The following is a 17,007-nucleotide window of genomic DNA, read 5'->3' on the forward strand; positions in this document are numbered from 1 at the left end:
AATTCAAAACGAATGCGCAATGATATACCCTCCCTAGGCGGTTTATCCCCGGGGTGATCTGATGCCTGCGTGCCGGTTCATGAGTGTTCACACTGGCTAGTTAACGAGTAGATCGGTAGTTAATTACTGGGTGAAATGCCAGTAGGTAGGCTGCATCTTTATTCTATATAGTGTAGAAGGCTGAGGGTCGACCTTATGGAAGCTTATAAAATCATGAAAGGCTTGGCCATTAGGACTGCAAGACAGGAGCAGAATAAGGCCATCTTATTGAATCTGTTCAGCCATTCATATCATGGCTGATGTATTTTGCCTCTCGACCCAATTCTCCTGCCTTCTCCCTATAAACTTTAACATCCTTATTAATCAAGAACTAATTACTAGGCCTCGATTTGGATGAAGCACAAAAAAGATTTATTATGATAGCCTTAGCTGTAGCAAAAAAATGTATAATGTCAACCTGGAAATCAGAAGAGAGCCTGTGAGTACAGCACTGGTACATAGAAATGAATAAATGTATTCCATTGGAAAATATAACATATAATTTAAGAAATAATGTCAGAGTATTCAAACAAATTTGGGATCCATACATGGAACACAACAGAGAGGGCCTACCGCGGACCTCCACCACCTATAATGACAGAATGAGAAGACGACGAAATGAACTGACCCAGTGTGTAAAAGTATATGACTCAATTTTCTTGTTTATTTTCATTGTGTGATGACATTGTTTAATGGGTTTAATGTATTGTATATGTTGAACGTTTAGTGGGTGGGGAGGGGGGGTGGGAAGGAGGGAGGGAAGGGGGGGGAAGGGGAGAAAATGACACTGTGTATATTCAAGAGGGAAATGTTTGTGTGTATTTTGGTTAATATGGTTCATAGTGCAAAAAATAAAAAAAATCAAGAACTAATTAACCTGTTTTTAAATATACCTAATGACCCACAGTCATCTATGGCGATGAATTCCATTGACTTACCACCCTTTCATTGAAGAAATTTCCCCTCATCTCTGTTCTAAAGGTACGTCTTTTAATTTGAGACTGTGCCCTCTAGTTCTACAGCCTCCCACTATTGGAAACATTTTCTCACTGAACACCATTCAGCGTTCCATATATTTGCCTTCTTAATAACCTGTTGTACCTGCAACCCAACTTTTTGTGATTCATGCACAAGCACTCCCAAATCCTTCTGCATTACAGCAAGCTTGTTTTTCACCATTTAAATAATAGTCTGTTTTTCGATTTTTCTTACCAAAATGGATAACCTCGCATTTACTAACATTGTACTCCATCTGCCAGTCCTTTGCTCACTCACCTAACTTAACTATATCCTTCTGCAGCCTCTCCACATCCTCAGTACAATTTGCTTTTCCACTCAATTTAGGATCATCTGCAAACTTGGCTCCACTACACTCTTGTCCCCTCTTCCAAATCATCAATCTAAATGGTGAACAGCTGCAGGCCCAACACTGACCCCTCTGGCACCCCACTTACCACTGTCTGCCAATCAGAAAAACACCCATTTATCCTGACTCTCTGCCCTCTGTCAGTTAACCAATCCTCAATCCATGCTAATATACTTTCCAAACTCCAATCATCTGTATCTTATTGATATCTCTTGTGAAGCACCTTATCAAACGCCTTCTTTAAATCCAACTATACATCAATCTGTTCCCCTCCATCTACCACACCCACTATATCCTCAAAGAACTCCAGCAAGTTTGTCAAACAAGACTGCCCTTTTTGAAGCCATGCTCCATCTGCTTGATGGAATCCTTTCATTCTATGTCTCGGTATTTCATCCTTAATGACAGCTTCAAGCATTTTCCCGACTACAGACGTTAAGCTAACTGGCTGATAGTTACCTGTCGACATTTGCTGTCTTCCAATCCGCAGGGACCTGCCCAGAATCCAGAAAATTTGGTAAATGACTACCAATGCATCGACTATAACTCCTGCCATTGCCTTCAGTACCCTGGGATGGATCAGGGGATTTGTCCGCTTTCAGTCCCATTTATTTTCTCATTACTATTTCTTTTGTAACAATTATTTATTGAGTCCCTCAACTCCCTTCGCATCCCTATCACCAGACTTTGGTATGCTGGACGTGTCTTCCACCGTGAAGACTGACACAAAATATTTGTTCAATGCTTCGGCCATTTCCTCATGGAAAATATTTTAAGAAATTATTTTGCTATCTGTTTTTATATTTTGTGCTAATTTACCTTCATAATCCTTATTTTCTGTTTAGTTGCCCTTTGTTGCCTTTTAAAGTTTTCCCAATCCTTCAATTTCCCACTGCTCTTGGCTACTTTCTACACGAGCTTTTCATTTTATATTTTCCTTTACTTCCTTAGTTAACCAAGATGGACTTTTCCCTCTCTTACTGCCTTTATTTTTAACGAAAATATATTTTTGTTGAGCACTGTGAAATATTTCATCCTTCTAAACTCCAGTGAGTTGAGTCCCAGAGCCATAAAATGCTCCACATACGATAACCTTCTCATTGCCAGGATTATTCTCATAAACCTCTTCTAGACCTGTCCAACAGTAGCAGGTATGGGGCCCAAAACTGCTTGCAATACTCCAAATGTGGTCTCATCAATGCCTTGTAAAGCCTCAGCATTAGACCTTTGCTTTTATATTGTAGTCCTCTTGAAATGAATGCTAATATTGCATTTGCCTTCCTTACTACCGGACTTAACCTGTTCAGCAGTGACTCAGGCACCTGAAGCAACTCCCCACGTGAGCCATGTCTGGCCGTCTCTAGACTCTTTCAGGTGCATTCTCCACCAAGAATGCGCCTGCAGAAGCGGATGCAGACCTGTGGAATGGTCATTCAGGTGGCAGCCCTGAAAACGCTGCACTGTCCACCTGAAAGGGACAGCTGCACGAGAGGCGCCTCGAAGCGCACTCCAGCTCCTGTCCCTTCGGGACAGCTGCACGAGAGGCGCCTCGAAGCGCACTCCAGCTCCTGTCCCTTCGGGACAGCTGCACGAGAGGCGCCTCGAAGCGCACTCCAGCTCCTGTCCCTTCGGGACATCGGGGCAGTCGGCGGGGGACGTCGGGGCAGGGGCGGCCGGTGCAGGACGTTGGGTCAGGGGTTGTTGTTCCATGCCTTGACATGGGAACTGGGGACAATTTTCCTCGCTGCTCCCGTAGTCTGACAATAAATCTGAACTTTGAACTTGAGTGTCTGTATTTTAACAGGTCTCTGGCTTTACAGGCTAGAGCTCAGGAATAGATGACTTTATCCCTCCTTAACTCAAGAAAACCCATCCAACCATAGCACTTCTGCAACTGGTACAGTGAAGTCAGCGCTGTCAACCACAAAATGATTCTGGACTCTTTACTGGGTAATAAGAAGGCTCTTTCAGGTGGCCAGAATACCCCGTTGTAAACCGCATATTCTACCCCTATGCGGCTCTCATGGTACTCACCTGAAAGAGCAGGAGGTGCCTCTGAGCCTGCCCCTGCCCCAGTGTCCTGTAGTCTGCCAAAGACTTCAGTTAGTGGCTCCTCCTATCCGTGTGCTGCGGGCACGAACTCCCCAAGTACAATCAGCGGGGCTCCATAAACCAGCTCGGCTGATGAGGAGTTGAGATCATCCTTGAGTGCCATTCTTATTCCCAGGAGGATCCAGAGCAACTCGTCCACCCAATCAGGTCCCTGGAGACGGGCCATCAATGCAGCCTTCATGTGCTTATATAACCACTTTACCAGGCCATTCGACTGCAGGTGGTATGCTTTCGTGAGGTGGAGCTGCATTCCCAGCAGCTGCCTAACCCTAACCCAGAGTGCGGAGCTAAACTGTTGGCCTCTATCAGAGGTGACGTGTGTGGATCGGCCGAACCAAGATACCCAGGCAGAAATAAAAGCTCTGGCGCGTGAATTGGTTGATGAGTCTGTCATAGGAACTACCTCCGTCCACCTGGAGAATCTGTCGATGACCATTAACAGGTACCTAGACCCTCGTGACACCAGAAGCAGGTGGGCTGACAATGTCAACATGCGCATGGTTGAATCTGCGTTGTGGAAACTGGAAAGGCTGAAGCGACGTCTTCACGTGCCTTTGCATTTTTTGCAGATTGGCAGTCTGTACATGTCTTTGTCCTGTATGTGACCTGTTCTTTGAGTCCTTGCCATACAAACTTGTCGGCTATTAGGTGGACTGTCACTCGCATAGAGGGCTGGGACAGTCTGTGAATGGCATTGCAAATGCAATGTCTCCATGCAGCAGGGACAACAGGGCAAGGCTGACCTGTGGAAATGTCGCACAGGACAGTGGTACCTTGCAGCCCAAAGGCTACATCCTCAAGTTGCAGGCTCATGACAGCAGTTCTATAGGCCGGGAGTTCGTCATCCTGGTGGTGAGCTTTGGTGAGCACCATGTAGTCTACACCTGGAGAGAGGGCATGTACTGCTTGAAAAGAGGAGAGAGACAGGGAGTCAGCCACCACATTACTCTTACCGGAGATATGTTTAATTCTGGTTGAAAACTCAGATACATAAGATAGGTGGCGTTGCTGGCGGGCTGACCAAGGATCTGATGCTTTATGAAGGTGAACATTAGCAGTTTGTGGTCAGTAAAAACTGTGAAGTCCCTGCCTTCCAAAAAATAGCAGAAGTGTCTGACCGCTAGGTACAGCGTCAGCAGTTCCCTATTGAATGTGCTGTATTCTGTTTCTGCAGGGTGGAAAAATGCTAGTCTTCTATTGTCCATTAGTGTACTGTTCCAAGACTCTGCCTACTGTGGATGGAGCAGCAATGTTGCCTTTGCTAGGACATCTTTGGTCTGCTAGAATGCTACCATCATCTTCTTTGTCCACTCGAGTTCTTTGGCATCACTGGACATGAGCTCAGAGAGCAGAAAGTGGCGATAGAAATTGACCATCCCAACAAATTCCTGGAGTCCTTTGATCATATCAGGCCTCGTGAATTTGAGGATGGCTTCCACTTTGCTAGGCACCCTGGCTGCTGATCTGATGTCCCAAGAACTCGATAGAGGACTGTCTGAATTTGCACTCGGCAGGTTTCACAGTTAGTCCGAACTACTGTAGGTGATGGCAGAGTAAACACAGATGCTGCAGGTGCTCTTTGTAGGAGTGGTTGGTGATGAATATGTCATCCAAGCATACGAAAAGGAAGTCAATGCCACACCCCACTGTGTCCATTAGTCGCTGGAATGTTTGTGCAGCATTTTTTAGTCCAAAAGGCACTCTCAAAAATTCGAAGAGGCCAAAAGGTGTTATGATGGGAGTCTTGGGCACATCCTCCGAGTTTACCATGCACCAAGTCAACTTTAGAAGATATTCTGGCCCCATAAAAATTAACTGTCAAGTCCCGTGTATGGGGCAGAGGGTAACAGTCTGCAGTGGTAGGGTTGTTGAGACACCTGTAATCCTGCAAGGTCACCAGCTTCCTGTGGCTTTGAGCACCATATAGAGAGGGGAAGCCCATGGGCTATCAGACCTATTTATGATTCCAAGTTCCTCCATTTTGTGGAACTCTTGTTTTGCAAGCCGCAGCTTGTCAGGGGTCAGGCGTCGGGCTTGAGCGTGTAGAGGAGGTCCTTGGGTGAGGATGTGGTGTATGACACCATGTTTGGGCGTGGCAGTGGAGAACTTGGGAGTGACAATGTCCGGAAACTCCACAAGAAGTTTGGCGAATTCATTGTTCAAGTACTACATGGCGTCTAGGTGCAGGGTGGGTAGTTTGGCTTTTCCAAGGTGAAAAGTCTGGAACGTTGTGGTGTTTGCCAACTGGCACCCTTTAAGTCCACCATCGATGAGTGGGCTCTGAGGAAGTCGGCACCCAGCAACGGCCGGGACACACCAGAAAGAATGAACTTCCATGTGAACTTATTGTGGCCAAATTTCAAGGGTATAGTCCATGTGCAGTGCATACTAATCAAACTGTGAGCACCAAACCCGTGCTCCACACCCATGTCAACTAGAAATTTGCGCTGGGAGAGTTCGTCCCAGATATAGAGTAGACTGTTACGGTGGCCAGCCACTATAGCCATTAGCGACAACTGGCCATGGTGCTTCCCTGAAAAGTGCAAGGGGGTAGGCAGAGGCAAGTTCCAGAACCCCAGCATTGATGGTTAAAAACACCAGGTGGCTGTCATGGAGTCATGCTTGTCTGGGGAAACATGCGGCCTCATCAACAGCACTCGTGGAGTATGCATCTTTAGCTGTGATGCAGCACTCATTTCTGTTGGCCTTGCGCTTTGCTGTTTCGCATGCCACAGAATGTCTGCATGAGCGGCCACTGTTCAAGGGTTATCAAGTCCTCGTCAGCCATTATGTGCTCTAAAAACAACTGCTTGAAGACCAAGCAAAGCCTATGGCTGTCTGCCAACATGTCGTTCATTAACTCCGAAGGGGCACGGTCCCCCAGGCCATAGATGTGGAGGAGCCATTCAGCTTGATCACGTTGTGAGAGACCGTAAATCCAGAAAAGGAGGGCTTTTAAGGCTTCATACTTGCCGAGAGCTGTTGGGTCCCGAAAGAAATCCACTACTCGACCAGCCGTGTCCTGGTCCAGGGCCCTTACCACATGATAGTACTTAGGGGCGTTCACTTCTATTTTGCGAATATGGAACTGTACTGAACCAAATTTCAGGTTAAGTAGTCCAAAAGACAGGTAGTTTGAGCAAAACCACCGAGTTGGGTCCATGTTGGGTCCAAAATTCATTTGGGCCTATCAGAGTCACCAACGTAGCAACTGTGTCACAGTATGAAATGACGAACGAGAAGATGATCAGACATGGTCGAGTTAAAGTTCAATAAAAGTAATTTACTCAAACAGTCACCTGCAACTTTTGAGAACCCCCATGTTCCAAATGACGTCATCACATTCAAATGTCATGACATCACTTGGAACCTCCCAAGCCAGTTCAATTAAGCCTCCGGTGAGCCATTACAATATAATAAAACAGATCCTCAGCAGGTCAAAAAACATCTATAGGAAGAAAAGGGCCACCTGACCCTTGATCAAAGTAAGAGCAAAAAAACAGGCAGGCACTGAATTAAAATGTGGGGATGGAAGGAGAGGAGAAAAGGGCAATTTGAAGCAGCACAGGCTATCAGGTAAAGAGGTCATAGGTAGGTACAGGTGGGAGGATAAAAGAGAAAAAAAGCTCAGGTGATGGGGAGAGGGTTGTTCTTTGATAGGAGAAGGAAGGGACAGGATTGAAAGGAAAGAGAGGGATAGGGAAAAAGACTAGGGGGAAGGGTTTAAAGGAAAGGAAAGACATTTTGGCATGGGAATGGTGTGTGGAATTAAATTGGTTGGCCACAGGGAAGTCCTTGCTGTTGCTGTAGACAGAGCAAAGGTTCTCAAAAAAACAATCTCCCAATCTGCGTTTAGACTCACTGACATAAAGGAGGCCACATCAGGAGCAATGGATGCAGTAAATGACCCCTGCAGTTTCGCAAGTGAAAAAGTCTTCACTTGGAAGGAATATTTGAGGCCATGAATGATGGTGAGGGAGATGTGGATCTAAGTATGGCATTTTTTGCTGTCACAGGGGTAGATACAGAGGGGGTGATTAGTGGGAAGGAATGAATGGATATTGGAGTCCCCAAGAGAGCAGTCCCTGCAGAAAGCAAAGAGGGAGGAGAGATGAGTCTGGTGGTGGGATTACGTTGCAGGTGGTGGAAATTGCAGAGGATAATATGTTAGATGCGGAGGTTGGTTCGGTGGTGTTGAGGATGAGGTATCCTGTCCTTTTTGCTTCTCGGGAAGGAGGGGGTGTGGTAGATGAAAGAATGATACAGCTGAAGCAAATAACTGAGAGATTTTCACGAACTAAGATAAACAATTAGTGACCAAAAAGATAGCCCACATGTGGATGCAGAGGAAGCAGGGTCAATTGTAAATGAATATTGAAAATCAGGGAACAGCAGACACATGAAATTTTAAATAACAAAAACACTCAGAAGGTCAGGCAGCATTTGTGGAAAGATGTTAACTCTTCAGTGTGAACCCCCTTCATCAAAAATGGAAAGCTGAGCAAATGTTCAAAGTTTTAAGTTACACAGAGGCTAAGGGATAGATGAATAGATAGGATAAAGAGAATATCTCTGATAAGTCAGGATGGCCAGGTAATTTCAATGCTTTTGTAGTAGGTTAATAGAATAATGAGTAAGATTAGAGAGAAAATTAGAGGCATGTTAAAGCTATGAATGCAACCTAGGCCTGTTGCTGAAACCAAAAAGAGAATGCTGGAAAAGCCAAGCAGATCAGACAACTTTTGTCGGGAGAGATAAACTGGGTTAATATTGCAGCCAAATAACCCCACACTAGAACTGACTAATTCCTATGTAAGCAGGAAAACATGCTTATTTGAAATTGTTGCATTCAACATTAAGACCTAAGCTTTGACACTATGGCTAGACGGGAGATATGGAGAGATTACAATGGGCTTTGTTGGAACAGTGTTGGAAGCCACAGAACAAATAGTTCAGAACAGGAGTGGGTTGGGGAAATGATGTGATAAGCAAATGGAAATTTGGGGTCAGTCTTGTGATTTAAATGGTAGAATTTAATGCAGTGTGCAAGGCTTTTGAATAAGATCCCTATACTCAAAAAGATATGGTTTCAAGGGATCCAAAGGAGAGTGAAAAATTGATTCCCAAACTAATTCAGTGGCAGGAAGGAGAGTGTAATGGTGACTTTTGTTTTGTGACTGGAAAGCTGTTCCACAAGTCTCCATTCTTAGTCCCTTGTTTTTTGAAATATCTGTGAATAATTTAAATTTGTATGTCAAGGACTTAAAGAAAATCACAGGTAATACAAAAAAAAGTAATGCATTTGACAGAATGGGAGAATGTTTTTGAATTCAGGAGGATATAGAGGGTTTTGTCAGCTGAGCAAAAAGCATTAGAGAATGTACTTGAGAAAGTACAAAGAATTAAGTGATATTGTAAAATGGGGTGAAATAGAAAAACACAAAACCTAAAAGCCAACAGTATGGGTTGCTATGGTGGATTTTTAAATAAGCATATGGCTTACTTTCTTTTATTAGTTAAGGAATACTATGAAACAACTAGGATTCTATAGTACAAATTTTCACGATGTTTTTAGGCTAGACTTTGGATACTGCATACAGTTCTAGTTTATATTGGAGCAGGCAGTGGAGGTTTACAAGGATGTTGCCAGGTTTGAAAAATCTTAATTTATGAAGACACTATAGGTTACAATTATTTTTTTGGAACAAAGACAGGAGATAGTATTACAGAGTTCTGTGTTGTGTATTGACCTATGTGTTGTGTGGTTTTATGTTAAAAAGTGACAGTTTGCCTTTAGGAGCCAAGGTGAAGGTGGACTGCTGAGAGAGTGGGAGACGGACTGGGCATGTGCAGAAAATGATCTAAAAGTTTCTGGACTTGGAAGATAAACCACCACTGGGGGTGCTGTGGAGTGGAAGAAGGCCCAAAACATGAGTCATTATCTGGAAGACAGTTTAGAATGTTGGGCATTTTAAAAGGGATGAACATTCCGAAGGCAGCCAGAAGGATCCGGACCAAGCCAGTTGTTTCTCTCTCTGCAAGCAACACAAGACAACTTCGAATCTTGTGCTCTCTCTCTCAAAGATATTTTGACTTCAGTTTACCAAACAAACTGAATTTTGTTTATGATTTTTGCTTTGGTTGAGATTGAAGATTTGTGAGTCTTGTGTGTTTTGTGTTTGTTTTGTGTCTAAGTTTTTCTGGGGGACTGGTTGGAAATATAACTTAGACTTTAATTACATATGTTATATTTAGGCTAGGGAATTTATTAGTTTTACACTGTTATAGAAATTTGCATAGTAACCAGTGGGCATTGTTATAAAAGGAGAGGAGGGGGATTTTGAATTAAAGTTTGAAGGTGAATTTTTGTTAATAAAGTAATTGTTCATCTTTACCCCTGTGTGATATGCCTTCTTTGTGGTTGCTGGTTTGATCTTGTAACAATAGATATTGAGCAGTGTAAAAATGATGATGGGTAAATTAATAGTAAGGACTTACTTCCCTTAGTAAAGTGGTGGGTGGGTGTCAGATGTACAGTGAAAACTAAAACAGAAAATGCAATACTCAATGCAGTAAAGGTCAGACAACACATGTGGAAAGAAAAACAGTTAATGTTTCAGGAATCCTTTGTCAGATTTCAAGCAATTGGTTGATGTATTGGAGATGATTTATTATTAACTTTTTATCTAATTCACAATTTCAGCTCAGACCAAGAGGACTGAAGGGGCCTGTTTCTTTGCTGTAATGTTCTATGGTTCTGTGTATTTTAAATAGATTAATTTTAAAAATAAAGGCTCATGTATCCCTCCCCAAGTTGCTCATAATTTTATCATGTAAAAGCTGAGCCAAAAGAGCCACATTTTGTTGTTTGCTGACCTCAATCATGGTGTTTGCTCAAATTTTGCAAATGAACATAACAGCTAGGGTTTCCAGGCAATAATATCAGCAAAGTTCCCACTTCAACCTGGTCAACCTAATGAATGTGCACATCAATGGAGCAGAGATAGAAAGAACTTGGTCTTTATCAATACAATCACTGGCATTAGCAATTGAGATTGAGAGTTTACTGTCATATATAAGCACAACATACAGATTCACTGAAATTCTTGTTGCTGAAGCTTCACAGGTAAATAAAATACATAATAAATAATAAGAATAAATTAAATTACCACATGAAAAATAAATAAATATAAAAGGATAGTTGCAGTTTGTGCAAAAATTATAATGTTACAATAGTGCAGACAGATTTCTGATGGTCCTCGAGTAGTGTTATGATGAGGCAGTACAAGGACATTCAAGAGCTTGATAGCTGTTGCGAGGAAAAAACTGTTTTGAACCTAGAGGTGCTGGACCTCAGGCTTCTGCATGAAGGTAGCAGCGAGAAGAGATGTTATTTGCCTTCTTGTGGCAATGGCTCACATTTGTCTTCAATGATTGAGAGGTGGTGCCCATGATGAACATGGACAAGTTTTCCACCTTCTGCATTCCTGGGCATTCGAGTTTACAAACCAGGCAATGATTCCACTAGTCAGTATATTTTCCACAGCATGCCTAGACTTGAGATCAGGGGACCCACACAGGTTGAGAGCAGCTGCACTATTGGCTCAAGGGAACCAGGTATTGGAGCCAGGATTTGATAGGACATCGAGGGCAAAAAGGGATCCCAAAGGGCCTTGAGCTCTGAAGGCATCCTCACTGTCGGAGATTTTGATCTGGAGCTCGGGTTACCGATGAATCGTACAGGAGTCTGTGTGGCTGTAGAGGCTGCAGGAGCATTGGAAATGAATCTATAAACTCTCAGTGCCTCTGAAGGAACTCTCTTTTGGTTCTCTTTCTTTCTTACTGTAAGGGGTGCTATGAAATACCAATGGTGACTTAGTCTGCCTTAAGGCAGGAAAAATTTAAGAGACTCTTAGACAGGCACATGGATGAAGGAACGATCGAGGGTTACGAGGTTGATGGAGGTGAAAGGCAATAAACCTCGTGAAGGACTCCATACACCCCTCATGTAAACTGTTCTCCCTTCTGCCATCCGGTAGGAGGTACCGTAGCACTCAGGCCCTTACGTCCAGATTGGGCAACAGGCTCCTGAATTCCCAAAACATACAATATGTGAATAGTGTACCATGGACTTTTACTGTATGCATCTTAATATTTTAATGTGTTTAACTTCTATTTTAACATATTTATATGAATATGCTCATGGTCCTGGAGAAACACTATCTTGTCTTTACCATGATGACATGACTTGAAGGGTTTAGTATTTTTTTTTTATTTATGTTACCACAACATCAAGGCCCGAAGGGCCTGTAACTTTGCTGTAATGTTCTATCTTTTAAAAGTTAAAGTATATTATGTATTTTTAATATATTATTGTTAAAGCAATAAAAGTAACCTTGAACCTTGAAAGAAAAACAGACAAATCTGTTCAGACTTCTTAGTTGTTGGTGTATTTCTTCAGTTGTCTCAATGTACTAGCCTCAAGAGAGCTCTCCTGACATGTGGAGACCCATTAACTTGAAGCTCCTAATGAAGATAGGTGTATGGTCTTCTTTTCTAAATTCCACAATTAGTTCCTTGGTTTACTGACAATTTTTAATTTTTTTTAGACGTACAACACAGTAACAGGCTCTTCCTGCCCCCGAGCCCATGCTGATAAATTTCATCCAATTCACCAACATAAATGTTTGGAATGTGGGAGGAAATCAGAGCACCCACACAGGAGAGAGCATATAAACTCCTTACAGACAGGCGGGATCCATATCCAGGACGCTGGTGCTTTAACAGTGTTGACCTAACCGCTATGCTAACTGTCCCACAACGAGATCAATATTATTATTCTGGAACCTCATTTCCAGATTTTCAATCTCCATGCCTTATTCTGACTCATCATTACCTGTTATTCAGCCATTTGTATTGATTGCACCGGTCTTTTTCTTGTGCTAGGCCACACCAACCTAATTTCATTTACGCATTAAAGGCTGCATGTGAAGATCAAGCTTCAGTATAGGCCCACCCATGAATGGGAGATTTCAAGATGAAATAGCTGAGGGTCACAATCGGAAAATGTGGAAATATATATTCCAACAGAGTCAAGGTTTTCATGATAAAAATATGGAAGAATAACATTGGCCTGAAGAATTGTGCAGCCTTTTCCTGTGCTAAATATTATGTTTTTATGAATGGCATTGTTTGCATTGCAAGTAGAAAGATTTAGAATAATATTTCTAAACCTATGGCTTACAGACCATTGGTGATCTATGGGTTTGTTATTGCAACACCAGCAACGACAGGTATTACTGATATAATAAACAATAATTATGTTCAAAGCTCCTTTTATTGTCATGTAATAATCCAAAAACTTCACTATGATATACTTCAACTTTTGTCTTGCCTTAGCATTGTCTGCAGCCCCTATCAATAAAAGAAAGAGGTACAAAAATAGTCCCTTCTGAGACACGGTGTCCATGGATTTGCCTCAAACACTCCCTCAGCTTCTTCAGCTGCACAGACTCCTTTTCAAACCATTGGCAAACCTAGTTCCAAATCCAAACCTCCAATATAAATAGGAAGCTTTCAGTGTCTGATATCCTTTTTTTTCATTTTTTTAAATTTTTCACACTATAAACCATACTGACCAAAATACATACAGACATTTTTCTCTTGAATATATAGTGTCATTTTCTCCCCTTTTTCCCCCCTCCCTTCCCTCCCCCCCTCTCCCCCTTCCCATTTATTCAAAGTTCAATCTAAAAGATACATTAAACCCATTAAACAATGTCGTCACTTAATAAAATTAAATAAGACATTTTGTCTTTTACTTTTATATACTGAGTCAGTTCATTTCGTCGTCTTCTCCTTCTGTCATTCAAGAGTCCTTCTTCACCTCAGCACCCTATCGAATCCTGGTTCCCATGTCAGTCTCTAGCAGCCCACACCCTATGTGAGTCCTTCGATTGCAAGTCTCCAGCAGCCTGCAGTCTGTGCGAGTCCTATAACCACAAGTCGCCAACAACCCACAGCCTGGGTGTGTGGGTTGTTCTGTCCATTACCGTGGTCACCTTCCCTGTAGGGTAATTTCCCAGGCTTCTCCTTCTCAACTGGGGTTGGGGGGGGGGGGTGCCATGTTTCAGGTGCCATGGATACTGTGGATGACAAGATTCTGGTTCAGGAGAACAAAACTAATTCTTGTAACTGAATGCTCCAAACAAACAGTGGCAACAATGCATTTAAGGGGGCCACAAACTGAAATCATAAAATATTTTTTTGTTTTTATATGTAGTCATTAGGAGAGAAGTACGGAAGAAACTTGACCTCTTCACAGGGAAGGGGGGGGTCTATAAACTTTGAGAAATGGCCTAAGGGGCCATCCGCTACTCCCCTGGAGTCTACAACTTCTCATGGAACACTGCACAGCACAGGCACTGCCATCTTGTGTACAAAACTCCATGGTTGCAAGATGTTTAAAAAAAACACTATTGGCTCCTCTAACAGGTCATTGGCATCAAAAACAGAGGATCTGTCTCCCCACTTCCTCGCTCTCTCAGATCCAGTGCCACCATTTATTTGTCAATCAGGTGGTAAATTTGATCACAAAAAACAAAAATTCTCCCACCAAAACAAAAATCCTGTCAGTGGTCTGGGAAGTGCACAAACTCATCAGTAACCACACTCTGCCCTGCCCCCTCCTCCTTCCCTGTTAGTGATCTATGTGTTTGCAATTACAGGTAGTGCTCAGTGGTAGGAGAAGACATACTTAAGGTGATCTGATGGTGAATAAAGGTTGAGAACCACTAGTTTACAGCAACCATTCTCAACCTTTTTTTGGCTATGGCCCCCTTAGGGCATTTCTCAAAGTTTATAGACTTCCCTGTGAAGCAGTCAAGTTTCTTCCGTACTTCTCTCCTAATGACTACATATAAAAACTAAAAAATTTTTATGATTTCAATCCATGGCCCCCTTAAATGTGCTGTTGCCACTGTTAGTTTGGAGCATTTGGGTACAAGAATAAGATTCTGGTTCAGGAGAACTAAACTAGTCATCGACAGTATCCATTGCTAAATTAAAGAATGGTGGTCTCCAATTTAAAATAGCCAATTGCTGCATTTTATTTCTCCCCCAAGGGTAAAATTTACAATGGCATAATAATCATTTCAGGCTTGTCTCACATTTATTAATTAATATGCTGAAATTCAACTTGTGCAACTTACATATTAATTACATATGGACTCCTTTGCAATTCAACCTTTGGAGAATTGGTGGAGAAGGATTCACGAGAGCAAGTTGCCCCCGCAAATGCCATCATATTATATAACAAACACTTCTGGTAAAACTAAGAATGACTAACACTACTGAATTGGGATAACTGAGATGATACAATACTTGCCTTCGATCTACAGCATTCCCACCCTTCACGGCCAAAAGTCAACAACACATTCCAAGCCCATAGATTTGCTTATGACCCCACAAAATCGAATCTCAAGCCCAGATTTTTTCAAACCTCTATGAACTACCTCTTCCCCGACATCCAATTCTCCCCTAGTACTCAAGGATGCGTAGTTGTTTGATCTCTGATGCTCAAGGTGCTTCATCCTTCCAAAATGTCTTCATCACTCAAAGTCACAATCACCCAACCATCTGATTGGCCAATATCCCTGACTAAACAGTATCTTCCCCCACACCTGTGAATCTTGATTTAATCTCCAATTTTCATTCCCTTCCCTTTCTCTGTGAATACAACTCTGATTCTTGTTTTCTTTACTATCTCCTCTCAGATCATCTAAATTCTATTACAGAAATATACACTACTTGTTCTGGGAAATTTACAGTGATATTCCCACAACTGAAATGTTACTTCTCGTCTCAATGCAACACATTTCAAGTGCAACTTTCAGGGTACAGAAGAATTTCGAGAACAAGTATTTTCGACACTGAATTTCTCAGTGAATAAGAAACATTCCACAGAAATGGCTATCATTCTTAGCTGGCTATTGGTGGGGTCAATAACTTTACGAAAATCTCAGAAAACAGGTTAAAACCCAATTTCAGCTAGGAAGACAACTAGGGGTGAGATAAATATAAATTTTATTTAAGAATATATTTGCAAAAATATTTTTGTCAGGCAACAGCATTTTATTTGTTCTTGAATTGTATCTAATGAGGGAAGGACAGTGTGAAAAGTCTTGAATTCATATTTATATTTCCATGTTTCTATGTTTAAATTATATAAAACACAATGGTTTTTTATTAACATCTTTATTAAATAAGTAGTTTCTGCTCCTCCATTCCATAAATTACAATAGTTAGCCTTTCTAAATATCAAACTAAAAGTCTATTAGTTGAGCATGTACAAAGATCCTTTCTACTACTTATCAACACCACATATATAGTACGCAACCAATGAAGGTAGATTGGGAAACGTGGATGCTTTTGGAAAAATTTTCCTTTTAGTAGCTTGTTCTAAAGTCAACTGAGTGCATTAGCTACCAATCGTACCACCATCTGCAAATTTGATTTAGATGGAATGAAACACAGAAGTGTGAATGACGAGTGGCCATTAGGTTCAGCATGAGCCACCAATGTCCAGTTTCTCCCTAGTAATCTGTGCGAGTTTCATTGTTACACTTCAGGCTTTCTTTGCTAATAACCAGCCACAATGATGCACAAATTAGACAATTTTACTCATGTGAGTTTTTGTGCTTTTGATTATTTGCCCAGTCTCAGATACAGGAACCAAAATAAGAGGAAAGTGGAAGGATAAAGTAAGCTGAAGCAAAGTTTTGAGATTTAGACACAGAAAATTCCACTTGCAAACTAACCTGGTGTGACCTGCTTTATAAGTTTGCATGCTAACTGAATAAATCTACTCCACAGCTTGCAACCACATGTTTATTTCGCTGGATTCAATCACAATTACCTTATAATCCAGTGCTTTGCTTTGGTGCTTCTCACTAACTCATTTACATCAACTCAACTTTACATGTTTCTGGATCATTTTGATTCAAGTTCATGGGACAGGTTAATTTTCAATTGGATATAATCTGCTTTTTCTCTCTGTGCAGACACCATTGGATGGTTCTAGTTTTTTTATTGTTAAATCTTTCTTGATTCCTCTCTCAAACTGCTCCCTTTGCTCATTGCCCCTACATTTGCTGTCCTATTCCATTAATCAAGTCAAGCTTATTGTCATCTGATTATACAAGTACAACCTGATGAAACATTCTCCTGTCCTTGGTGCAAAACATCCAGACATACAACCAGACATAGCACACATACAGACAATCAATACAAAAGCAGGACAAGTAGTCATCTATATAAATAAATAAATACACAGATAGATAATTTTTGTTTCATGAACATGAGAGTCTTGGATGGTTAGAGTGAGCAGTTTCCTTGGTCGTTCAGCATTCTAACTGTCTGTGGGAACAAGCTGTTCCTCACCCTGGTGGTGCTGGCTCTAATACTCCTGTATTTCTTTTCTGGGACCAGCT

General features: G+C 41.8%; 1 protein-coding gene across 6 annotated transcripts in view; it reads right to left on the reverse strand.

Annotated features, from left to right (window-relative positions):
- Nucleotides 1–17,007, reverse strand: part of LOC138761777 (nmrA-like family domain-containing protein 1) — a 238,039-nt gene that overhangs the window by 112,964 nt on the left and 108,068 nt on the right. The window contains exon 1 of one of the 6 annotated variants that reach the window (XM_069934492.1): nucleotides 3,440–4,098. The exons of the other annotated variants lie outside the window; for them this stretch is intronic. The gene's annotated coding sequence lies outside the window, so the exon portion shown is untranslated. Of the gene's footprint in view, nucleotides 1–3,439; nucleotides 4,099–17,007 lie in introns of those variants that run through there. 6 annotated transcript variants of the gene reach the window in all.

This window comes from Narcine bancroftii, chromosome 4 (assembly GCF_036971445.1).
Source record: "Narcine bancroftii isolate sNarBan1 chromosome 4, sNarBan1.hap1, whole genome shotgun sequence".
NCBI lineage: Eukaryota > Metazoa > Chordata > Chondrichthyes > Torpediniformes > Narcinidae > Narcine > Narcine bancroftii.